Source organism: Pseudophryne corroboree, chromosome 5, assembly GCF_028390025.1.
Source record: "Pseudophryne corroboree isolate aPseCor3 chromosome 5, aPseCor3.hap2, whole genome shotgun sequence".
Lineage (NCBI taxonomy): Eukaryota > Metazoa > Chordata > Amphibia > Anura > Myobatrachidae > Pseudophryne > Pseudophryne corroboree.
In genome coordinates this window covers 453,047,313-453,059,866 of record NC_086448.1, presented here as the reverse complement: position 1 = coordinate 453,059,866, position 12,554 = coordinate 453,047,313, and positions in this window count along the sequence as shown.

The following is a 12,554-nucleotide window of genomic DNA, read 5'->3' as shown; positions in this document are numbered from 1 at the left end:
CGAAAATTGTATGGCTTCGAGCTAGCTGCATTATCTCCCATTAGCCATCTATAGACTCTGTTAGAGTCATAGTCCTCCTTTACAATAAGTTGTTTATTGCGCTTGAACTTAACCTAGTCGCTTCTGTATTTATCAACTTGATTTTGGAGTTTTGCCATCCATTCATGGTTAATGTCACTCTGCAGCTCTAATTTATGTGCATTCTCTATAATAGAAATTTTCCCCCGGGTAATGCCCAGTTCCTTGCCCGCCTCTTCCACCACTAACAACATAAGGTCTAAACTAAATTTGTTTAATATCCCGACCCATTTTCTGCAAAAGTCGGGATTAAACCGTCCTATGGTGGGTACGTTTCTAATATGGAATCCCCTTGGCACCATTTTGTTCCTATGGGACTTCTCCCTATTTAAGGTATGTTAGTCATGTAATACACTTTTATTCACCTTGACAAAGGGGTATATTGACCCCGAAACGTTGGTCTACTTGTGTAATACACTGTTTCAACTTTAAAGTCTCCGAGTGCCGCCCCTTTTTTCTCGTCTGTTTGGATTTTCATGGAGGGCACCGGAGCTAATATTAAGTGGAGGAGGGAGTGTACACAGTATATACAAGAGATCAGTTCGATCGATTCATTGAGTCCCATAACGCATCTTGTAGTCCGATCAAATTTACCGCAAACATCAATGAACGAACTGTTAATTTTTTTGATGTTGAAGTGACCATTGTTAATGGAGCTGTTAGTACCACATTGTTTCATAAACCTACTGATCGTAAAACACTCCTACATGCTTCTAATTTTCACCCGCAAACATGCAAATATGGTTTACCTTTTTCGCAGTTTGCAAGAGCTTACGAATCAATAGCGATAGTACTTTAGCAGAGAAACCAATTGATGAAATGGTGAGGCTGTTCTTGGAACGAGGTTATGACAAGGATTCGTTATTGCGGGCAAAACATCGGGCCATGTCTATAGCTCGGTCTAAGTTACTTGTTAGACAGAAGATAAAGAAACAACACAATTTCATTCCATGGGTAAATCCTTACAATTCCAATAGCCTAGCCGTCAATAAGGTTTCCAAATGTTTGTGGCAAATTGTGTAATCTGATACCTCGCTTAATTTACAGGATGTACGCATTTTGCCCTGTTATACCAGGGGACGGAACATCAGGAATATGGTCATGAAGACTGATGTCACTGACCTGAAAGTAAAACAGAAGGTGCAATCCAGTTTTTTAACACTCAAACATGGATGCTACAAATGTTTTAGTTGCACTACATGCAGGTATATAACGGCAGGAACAACCTTTAATCATCCGCAGGGTGGCAAGGCTATCACCATTCCTCACAGACTTACCTGTCAAACTACGTTTGTGGTATATCTTATCACCTGTCCTTGCGTTCTTCTGAGCTATGTAGGCAAAACGGAGAGGACACCACGAGAACGTATAGCCATGCATAGATCAGCCATCAAGGCGGCATTCGAGAAGGGCCAGAGCGACCAGCAGGTCGCGCAACATTTTTTGAACGCTGGACACAACATGTCTACGTTCAAATTCATACTGATTGACAATATACCATGGTCTATTAGGGGTGGTGACAGACCGGGCAAACTTTTGCGTTGTGAGACTCGCTGGATTCATAGATTATGCATGTTAGCTCCAAAGGGTCTTAATGAACATCTTGGCTTGCATTGTTTTATCTAAAACTAATCGTTTGTGTTGTTCTTATTTGTATAATATATTAGAGGCACGATTCTTATGTATACAGTAGAGATGTGCACCAGAAATTTTTCGGGTTTTGTGTTTTAGTTTTGGATTCGGTTCCACGGCCTTGTTTTGGATTCGGACGCGTTTTGGCAAAAACTCCCTTAACATTTTTGTTGGATTCAGGTGTTTTGGATTCGGGTGTTTTTTTTCAAAAACCCCTCAAAACCAGCTTAAATCATAGAATTTGGGGGTCATTTTGATCCCATAGTATTATTAACCTCAATAACCATAATTTCCACTCATTTCCAGTCTATTCTGAACACCTCACACCTCACAATATTATTTTTAGTCCTAAATGACTAAGCTAAGCGACCCAAGTGGGCGGCACAAACACCTGGCCCATCTAGGAGTGGCACTGCAGTGTCAGACAGGATGGCACTTAAAAAAATAGTCCCCAAACAGCACATGATGCAAAGAAAAGAGAAAAAGTGGTGCACTGTGGTCGCTGGATGGCTAAGCTAAGCGACACAAACACCTCAATATCACAGGAATTATTCGTACTAATCAATGGTATTATTGGTCCAAATCACTGGAAGAAAATGACAAAATCACAGGAATTATTCATTCTGATCAATGGTATTATTGGTCCAAATCACTGGAAGAAAATGACAAAATCACTACAATTATTTGGCAAGATCACTGTAATTAATAATTAAAAATCACTGATATTAATTGGTAAAATCTCACTATCGCCTGCCTAGTGAAGTGGAATCTAGATGGGATTTTGTTCCGGGGACACAATAACTTCATCAATTGTCTAAATCCCAATGCACTAATGGCGGAAAACGGGTGCACGTCTAACACCGCACTGATTATACTGAGAACTGATTATACTAATCACTGATTATACTGAGCACTGATTTTACTAAGCACTGATTTTACTGAACACTATTTATACTGAGCACTGATTTTAATGAACACTGTTTATACTGATCACTGATTTTACTGAGCACTGATTTTACTGAGCACTGATTATACTGATCACTGATTTTACTGAGCACTGAATTTACTGAGCACTGATGATACTACGGAGAACTGACACTGAGCAGCGAGAACAGCACTGGACTATTGTACTGTAGTATACTGGTCACCACAATGCAGCACTGACACTGAGCACAGATATTAAGCAATGATCAGGATACTAGAAGTGACACGGTGCAGCAAGATACAGCAATGACCTACTGTACTGTACTACTATATACTGGTGGTCATCACAATGCAGCACTGTACTACTATATACTGGTCACCACAGTGCAGCAGATATTGAGCACTGATCAGGAGAATAGAAGTGACAGAGAGCAGCAAGATACAGCAATGGCCTACTTTACTGTACTACTATATACTGGTGGTTACCACAATGCAGCACTGTACTACTATATACTGGTCACAACAATGCAGCACAGATTTTGAGCACTGATCAGGATACTAGAACTGAGTCTGACACGGAGCTGCAAGATACAGCAATGGCCTACTGTACTGTACTGCTATATACTGGTGGTCACCACAATGCACCACTGTACTACTATATACTGGTGGTCACCACAATGCAGCACAGATATTGAGCACTGATCAGAAGAATAGAAGAGACACAGAGCAGCAAGATACAGCAATGGCCTAATGTACTGTACTACTATATACTGGTGTCACCACAATGCAGCACTGTACTACTATATACTGGTCACAACAATGCAGCAGATATTGAGCACTGATCAGCAGAATAGAACTGAGTCTGACACGGAGCTGCAAGATACAGCAATGGACTACTGTACTGTACTACTATATACTGGTGGTCACCACAATGCAGCACACTGAGTACAGATATTGAGCTTTTCAGGCAGAGAACGTAGCCACGTCCTCTCCGCTCAATCAACAATGCACGAGTGAAAATGGCGGCGACACGCGGCTCTTTATATGGAATACGAAGCTCACAAGAATCCGACAGCGCGATGATGGCGTTTTCCCCCGTTCGGGTTTTGCGTGTTCGGCGGGAAGAACCGAGTCTGCCTCGGACCTGTGTAAACCACGTGAAGTTCAGGGGGGTTCGGATCTCTAGGAACCGAACCCGCTCATCTCTAGTATATAGTGACACTTTTTGAGATGATGATGTTGTGTGGCTGCATGATATCATGCTGCGGAGTGATTCTCTGCAGTAGCTACATTGATATTGTTTAAATGAAGTATGCTGCCGACGTGTTGCATTGTAGCAATATGGAACACGCTGTCAGTTTGCAACAATTGTAAATGATTGTATTTGTTGTAGATTGCTACTGTAAGCAGATTATAAAATACATGTTGCTCCCTATGCTTAATGTTTTTTTTTTATCTTTTTGTGTTATTTACAGTATTACGTGTATGTTACCTGGCTGACAGGTTCCTGGTAGTGACATCCTGTGGGCGGCTTCCGGGAGTCCTGGAGGCAGGATAAACCTGTGGTGTTGGTGTTGGTGAAGGTATTTAAGGTCAGTTTTTGGTTGTATGCACTTGTACCCTGATGATGAGATTAAAATCTCGAAACGTTGATCTTGCTGTTTTCTAACTGATTTTGAGTTCCGCCTTTCGTATGCTATATTGGGTCCAAGGGATGAGGCACCGAGGAGGGTAGCAGAGTTGAAGATTTATGAAAGAGGAGTGCTGCCCGTACGCTGCTTATATATATATATATATATATATATATATTTAAAAAATAGAGATAAGGGCGCCTTCTAGTGTCTAGATAAATAAATATAGTGTATACCCAATGTGAAAGGAAAAGTGAACACTACTTATCTGGGGCATGTATTTCTCTTCGGTCAGGAGACCAATATTGGTACATAAAAGAGATAAAGGAAATATAACATGGCGCGTACCGTTTTTATACCATTAATCAGCAAAAATATGGTTGTATATAAAAAACCTTACAGGGATGAACAAATCCCATAATTTAAAATCCACAGCCAGGTATAAAAGGTTTTTACAAATTTTAATACAACACATAAAAACAAATGGTAGAAGTGTGAGCGTACAATATATAAAATTCAATCAGGCTTATCTGTCCACATGGAAAACTGGTACGTCAAATATTTTTCATATAGACCATACAAATAGTAACAATGCAAACATACAAGAAATAAATATATATTAGGCTTATCTGTCCTTATAGGAGGTTCAGGTACCTGATTAATGGTATAAAAACGGTACGCGCTATGTTATATTTCCTTTATCTCTTTTATGTACCAATATTGGTCTCCTGACCGAAGAGAAATACATGCCCCAGATGAGTAGTGTCCACTTTTCCTTTCACATTGGGTATACACTATATTTATTTATTTATCTAGACACTAGAAGGCGCCCTTATCTCTATTTTTTAAATCTCACTATATGTGTGTGTTCCAAGCACATGTTCTTCTGTTTAAGGTTTCTGCCACTCGTTTTTAAGAGGAGTGTCAATCCATTGAATTAATTTTATATTAATTATAAATTCTCTACCACGTGCTTTAGTAGTGCAATTCCGAGTGTCACCTGGGCGCCTCCGCATCTATTTTGGTTTTGATATATATATATATATATATATATATATATATATATAACCATATACTGCCGGCACTCCACTGAAAATGCAGCTTGCTCCGGTGCCACATCAGGCTAGACACAAATCCATGTAAGAAGGCACTCTGGAGTCATCAATAATGGCAAAATAGCAAAACGTGTATTAAAAGGTCAAGTCTTGACCTTTTAATACACGTTTTGCTATTTTGCCATTATTGATGACTCCAGAGTGCCTTCTTACATGGATTTATATATACAGGTTGAGTATCCCTTATCCAAAATGCTTGGGACCAGAGGTATTTTGGATATGGGATTTTTCCATATTTTGGAATAATTGCATACCATAATGAGATATCATGGTGATGGGACCCAAGTCTAATCACAGAATGCATTTATGTTACATATACACCTTATACACACAGCCTGAAGTCAATTTTAGCCAATATTTTTTATAACTTTGTGCATTAAACAAAGTGTGTGTACATTCACACAATTTATTTATGTTTCATATACACCTTATACACACAGCCTAAAGGTCATTTAATACAATATTTTTAATAACTTTGTGTATTAAACAAAATTTGTGTACATTGAACCATCAGAAAACAAAGGTTTCACTATCTCACTCTCACTCAAAAAAGTCCGTATTTCGGAATATTCCGTATTTCGGAATATTTGGATATGGGATACTCAACCTGTATATACATATATATATATATATATATATATATATATATATGTTGGCTTAGGTACCCAGGTATAAATCTTCAAGCTATTAAGTTATCAATGAGTTGTATGTAACTGTCAACATTTTAAAAATAATTAGCAGCTTAGCAAATCCTCCAACACACCCGTGAGGGGGCTGCCCAGCGTAATTGTTCTTTTTTTGGTTATTTTTTGAGGTGTCACCTGTAGACCTAATCACCAGCTTCCCTTTCAGTTTTATAATCACTTTTACATTGTTAGATGGGTTAAAAGTAGGGACGATGAACCTTTGTCTATCCAGCTGTTGTTGTACTACACATACCAGCATGTCCTGATAACAAGGGCGTAGCTACCATAGGTGCAGGGAGTGCAAATGCTATGGGGCCCAGAGCTGAGAGGGGCCCCCTTTCTTGTCAAAGATAAAAGTGTTATGTACATTTTTCACCACTGGGTGGTACATAGGGGCCCTTATAAACTTTTGACTTAGAACCTGCAGTATATCTAATTATGCCCCTGGACCTGCTCATTGTAATGTGGTATTAAATAAACTGGATATTGTTACATAATATGAACTGATGCACTTCAATGTGGCACAATATGAAGTGCAGGCACTATAGTGTAGCTTAATATGAACTGGTGGCAGCATTATAATTTAGCAATATATGAACTGGGGACACTGTATGTTATAGTGTGAATTGGTGTTACTATGTGGCATAATGTGTGCTGGCAGCCCTTCAGTGTGACATAACGTGAACTAGGGAAGTACTATGGTTCAGAAAATAGACTAGCACACTACTATGGGATATAACATTGACTATGGCACAACGGGTGGTCTTCAGTATGCCAGCGGTCGGGCTCCCGGCGACCAGCATACCGGCGCCGGGAGCCCGACAGCTGGCATACCAACACTTATTCTCCCTCGTGGGGGTCCACGACACCCCTGGAGGGAGAAATAAATAGTGTGGGGCGCGTAGCGCGCCACCGTGCCCGTAGTGTGGCGAGCGCAGCGAGCCCGCAAGGGGCTCATTTGCGCTTGCCACACTGTCGGTAAGCCGGCGGCCGGCCTCCCGGTGCCGGTATGCTGGTCACCGGGAGGCCGGCCACCGGCAGATCGTAGTGAACCCGGCACAACTATGGTTCAGAAAGCGACTTAAGGCACTATTATGGGCATTAAATTAACAACTGCTGCGGAGAGGTGTCCCTCTAGAAGCATTGGGACAGGGGCCCCTCCAAAATGTTGCTATGGGGCCCACAAATTTCTGGCTATGCCCCTGCCTGCTAAAGTTTTGCTATTTGGACATGATAAAACTATTGCAGGGCATGCTGGTATGTGTAGTTAACAACATCTGGAGGGTTCCCCACTTCTGGTTTAAAGTTTTTCTTCTGTTATCAATGTTGCTATTGGAAGGCTTTTGTGTACACAACATTTTTTGTCTTCCCACCTCTGTTTCTGTCAGTTATTTTAGATAATTGATTTATGAATATTTCAAGTCATTGAATTATGGTCATTTTTGTCTGTTATTACAGTTAATTACAATTTTCATCCAAATACATCCAGTGGAGGGCCAAGAACAGGTTCCCTGGGTCAAAGTTTTACCCAGTGTACACCAACAGGAGGTCCGATTGGGACGCTAACCCCCTTAAAACCTGGCCAGGATCCAACTTCACCACTTCACATTGGTTTCATCTCCATCAGTGCAGGGGTACAGAATGCATAACTGGACAGACAAATAAACGAACAGACCAATGCATTTAATATATAAGATATGTAATTGATTTTATATATATATATATATATATATATATATATATATGGGATATGTTTATCCGATGGGCGGTCAGTAGACCGCTGGTCACAATACCGATGTCGGCATCTAAAAATCCTGCTGGTCAACATGCCGACCATCAGAGACTATTCCCACTTGTGGGTATCCATGACAGCGAGGTTTATTATGTGTGGGAAATATGGTCTACACGCAGAGACTTTTTGTTCTGAAAGTCTCTGGAAATACTAGGAAATACTATTTGTACATGGGTAGGTAATTGGCTGGATAACAGGGTACAACGAATAGTGGTCAATGGGATGTTCTCCAGCTGGGCACCAGTAGTCAGCGGAATACCACAAGGGTCCATTCTTGGCCCACTGCTGTTCATTATATTTATCAATGATCTAGGAATAGGCCTGGAAACACAATGTCAATCTTTGCAGATGACGCTAAACTGTGTAAGGTAATTAACTCAGAAACCGATGTGGAGTCTCTACAGAATGACTTAGTTAAACTGGAATTCTGGGCATCTAAATGGAAAATGAGGTTCAGCATAGAAAAATGCAAAGTTATGCATTTTGGGACAAAAACACACTTGCATCCTACACTCTAGATGGAGAAAATCTAGGGGTAACTATGGTGGAAAAAGATTTGGGGGTGCTCATAGACAATAGGTTTAGTAACAGTACACAATGCCAAACTGCAGCAAAGAAGGCAAGTAAAGTGCTTGCGTGCATTAAACGGGGCTTTGAGACCAGGGATGAGGATGTAATTCTGCCGTTGTACAAATCATTGGTACGCCCACACCTGGAATATTGCATTCAGTTCTGGGCCCCATTACAAAAAGAATATCGGGGAACTAGAAAGAGTTCAAAGACGAGCTACTAAATTGATTAAAGGGTTAGAGACACTGGAATATGAGGAGAGGCTTACTAAATTAAACATGTATTAACTAGAAAAGAGGAGACTAAGAGGAGACATTATTAATATCTTCAAATATATAAAGGGTCATTACAAGGAGTTAGCAGCGGATTTGTTTATTAAAAGAACTCTGTATAAGACGTGTCAAAGTCGAAAAATATTGCAGTACACACATCACGTACAAACTACACACAGATGGCCTCCGCGCGTGTACTTGTTCTGCCGTGCGTATGCATATCTGCAATTTGCGTATGGTCGCTCCAGCGGTCCTGCGCATTAGCGCGTGTTATGAGTATTTACGGTAGAGTTTGTGAACGCATGGAAGGCTATCAAAACATATTACATATTTAATCCAAATAGTGCACAATGTACACATAGTCTCCCTGCACCACATCAGAAAGTAACAGCAGTTTAAATGGTAACAGAACAAAGGGATTCACCTTTACAGGATAGGAGGGGACAGAACAAGGTTATAAGGTGGTGTTTGGTATCCAGCTGAAGGGTATTTTAAGGGTAACATTCCGGTGTTGGTTTGAGAAAGATCGCATGTTCCTGCGGATAGTTATGTGCAGGAGCAGAATATAGATATAAACTGTATTTACTGTACATTATGTATGCGTCGGGAATCCAGAGAAGACCACCCACAAGAGCAGTTGGAACAGACATCGCCTACCTATTCAAACCGACCTATGACCTCTCCTGTACTGTAAATGACCATCCCTGTGTCCAATGGACAAAGAGATTACAGTATCCATTGTGTTATGTTTTGGATGAATTGTATAAAGAGAGCCTGCAGGAGGCCTGGTCAGACACAAGACTCACAAAGTTATCTATTAGATGATCGAGGACCGGACCGGGTAGCGCGGCAAATCCAATCACGTATGTACCATTGACTGTAGCCATTATTCTGTGGCATTGTATTGATTGTATTGTAACCCCCTTTCAGCAATAATACGCTGTGGTGTCGGAACCCAGTGGTTTAATTACAATCTGGTGCCGTGTCTTCCTTGCCCAGCAAAGGTTTTAAAGTGTATTAGTATCGCATTGCATTGCTGCATAAGGTATAAAGTGTATCTCTGGGTATGTACGCGCGGTGTGTACTTTGTGCCGTCAGCGCGGCATTTGTACGCAAAGTCCATACGCAGTAAGGGACTCTTTACGCTAATAGCGTAAAAGGTACGTAGAGTGTGTATTAAGTTTAGCGGCAGCAGCGGCTCCATGGTAAAGTGTATTTAAAGTTTGTATAAGGTATAGCTTTTCATTCCTGTATATAAATCAGCATTATCAATTGGGGGCTGCATCCGGTTTTCCACATACTCACAGCCTAACAGGTCACAGCAGACTTAATCTATCAGCAAAAGGGTAGACAGAAAGTATCCTATGTATCCTTGGATGCACTGAAAACCCTATTTATTTGCTGATTAGATGGCGTCTGCTCTGTATGGTTTGTAGAGATGCTGGGAGAACCTGTAAAGTAAACAGAAAAAAGCTATTTAAAAATCTGTGAATTTTCATTTTGGCGCCAAAAGCGTACATATCACCCATACTCTTTGTATACCCTCACATTGTTGCCATAACACTCAGATTGCTAGATTCATTTAGATCTGTGTGAAACCGGAGATATTTGTTGCTATATAGTTAAAACTAAAATAAATATTTAAGGAAGTTAGCATAAAGCACAAACGCAGTCTGTCCTAGTTGTAAAGGTTTATACAGAAAGAAACTGTGTTGTATTTAGTGGGCAATAGTAGTTTTATTGCTCACATTTATAGATTTGTATGATTTGTGCTATTGCGGACGTACGGTTTTGTACACGTGTCTCGGACAAAGTACGGAACTGCACACGCGGCGTAAGAGACACGCATGGTCGCATGTTTACGCAAATTGCGTAAGAGTATGGGCGCTAAGTACAAATTACACAATAATTCATTTAGTTTAAAGGTGGGACAGTAGCCACGCTACAATAGCACAAAACTACCCGGTTTCTAAAAAAAAAATTAGTATAAAAACAAAATTTAGTATAAATAATATTTTTTTTTAAATTGCCTCTGGGGGTAAAGCTGCCAACCTGAATGAATCCAAATTTTCTGTACAGAAAAACAACGTGTATTTGAGTGAGCGAACGCAGGAGTGAGTGGATACTGAACCCAGGAACTGAAGTGGTCTGAAGTGGTCTAAAGTGGTAACACTGAGTTAGTAGAGGCCCGGCAGCGTAGGGTTCGCTACCTTGCGTGACTAAGTGGTCTAAGTGGTCTGAAGTGGTCTTAGTGATCCCATACAACTAAAGTGGTCTGGAGTGGTCTAGGCTAAGTGGTCTACAGCAATCGTAGGGCATATAGATAACTAGTATCTATAGGCTGTGCTATTGCATCACATGTCCGTTTGTTCTGCATAGCGCAACGTGATATTATTGTGTCATATGCGCTGTGGAAGAGCATACACAGACGTGATTGTATAGACAAATGGGTTTTTCTTTGACAACTTCGGGAAATCTCCCTGGTGGGCTTCACTGGAAAGGGTGAAGGATAGTTATCTAATTTCTCTGTTTTTCACCCTACAAACAATTCCAGTTGAAAGATACCGAAAAGGAATTTTTCGCTGCCTCTCTCAGGAAAATATTCCAAACAGAACTTCCACCAAAAGAAATTACGGTGTTGTAAGGTCTGATAGGAGCCCTAAGTTGGATACATTGCCTTCGCTATCAACAGTGTATGGTAGTACTGGCCAGCGTGGGCGAGAGCGAGTGGAAGGCGCTCTGAGATACTTCCACAGTCTACTTACATTGAGTATTTTGGTGTTTGTGGGAATTTTTGTTTTTTTTTGTTATTAAAAAGACCCACAAATATGGGAGCCAGTTGCTCAAGTGAGAGACGTTTAGGCAGGGTTCAGGCAGAACTGTGGCCAAAAGGCTCAGCAAGGTTCATCATGTGTGAAAAATATGGTTCACACACAGAAGTTTTATGCAACGAATGGGTATGTATGACTAACAAAGATAGGGAACCATTCCCTAGGATGGGCAGCTTTGAACCAGAGGTATTACAGAACTTAAGGTTAAGGATATGTCTGATAAAATCCAAGAAACAAAGGATTAGACATACAGATTGTTTACATTTATGGCAACAGGAGGGGGATATGCAAAGGGAATTAGCTCGCGCAGCAGGTTCCAAACCTAGCGGGAAAACAATGGCGACCGCACCACCACCACCATATATTGTGGGGGAGAAAGTGGCTACAGACAATGGTACATTGGTACAGGTTAGGAGCGTAATTGATAAATGTACTAACGCTAACCCTTGCCAGTTGTATCCCATTTTAAGTTTTCCCCAGGACTGCGAGCAGGAAGATGAGCCCAGCATGATATCGGCACTCTCTCTAGCAGCCACCATACAAGACACTCAGGTGGGCACGGCCCAACCAACAAGAGCAGTAGTCATGCCCCCTAGTGGAGGGATAAGTGAGGTCGTGTCCACAGGTAAGTACGGTACCATACATTATGCAGAAACAATAGCACCTCACATTGTAGAATCAAACCAGAATGATGTAATTGAATTAAATCCTGTCAGGGTGATTGCAGTCCCCAATGGGAAGACTGACGCTCAGGGAGTAACTCCCATCAGGAACATTGCCATGCATTGTCCTTGGTCCCGGGCCGAGTTAAGGTCAATTATGTCAGAATTTCCCGATCCCAGAAAAGATCTAGTCGCATGCCAGAGGTTCATTAAAGAGTTAGGTAACGCCAACGAACCCACGAACAAAGATTGGCGAACAGTGCTACGGGTATGTTTACCCTCAAATATTGACCCCGCAAAATTCATAACTGATTGTAAGTTAGACGCAAAAGTACCACTCACTGATGAGTACACTCAGGAG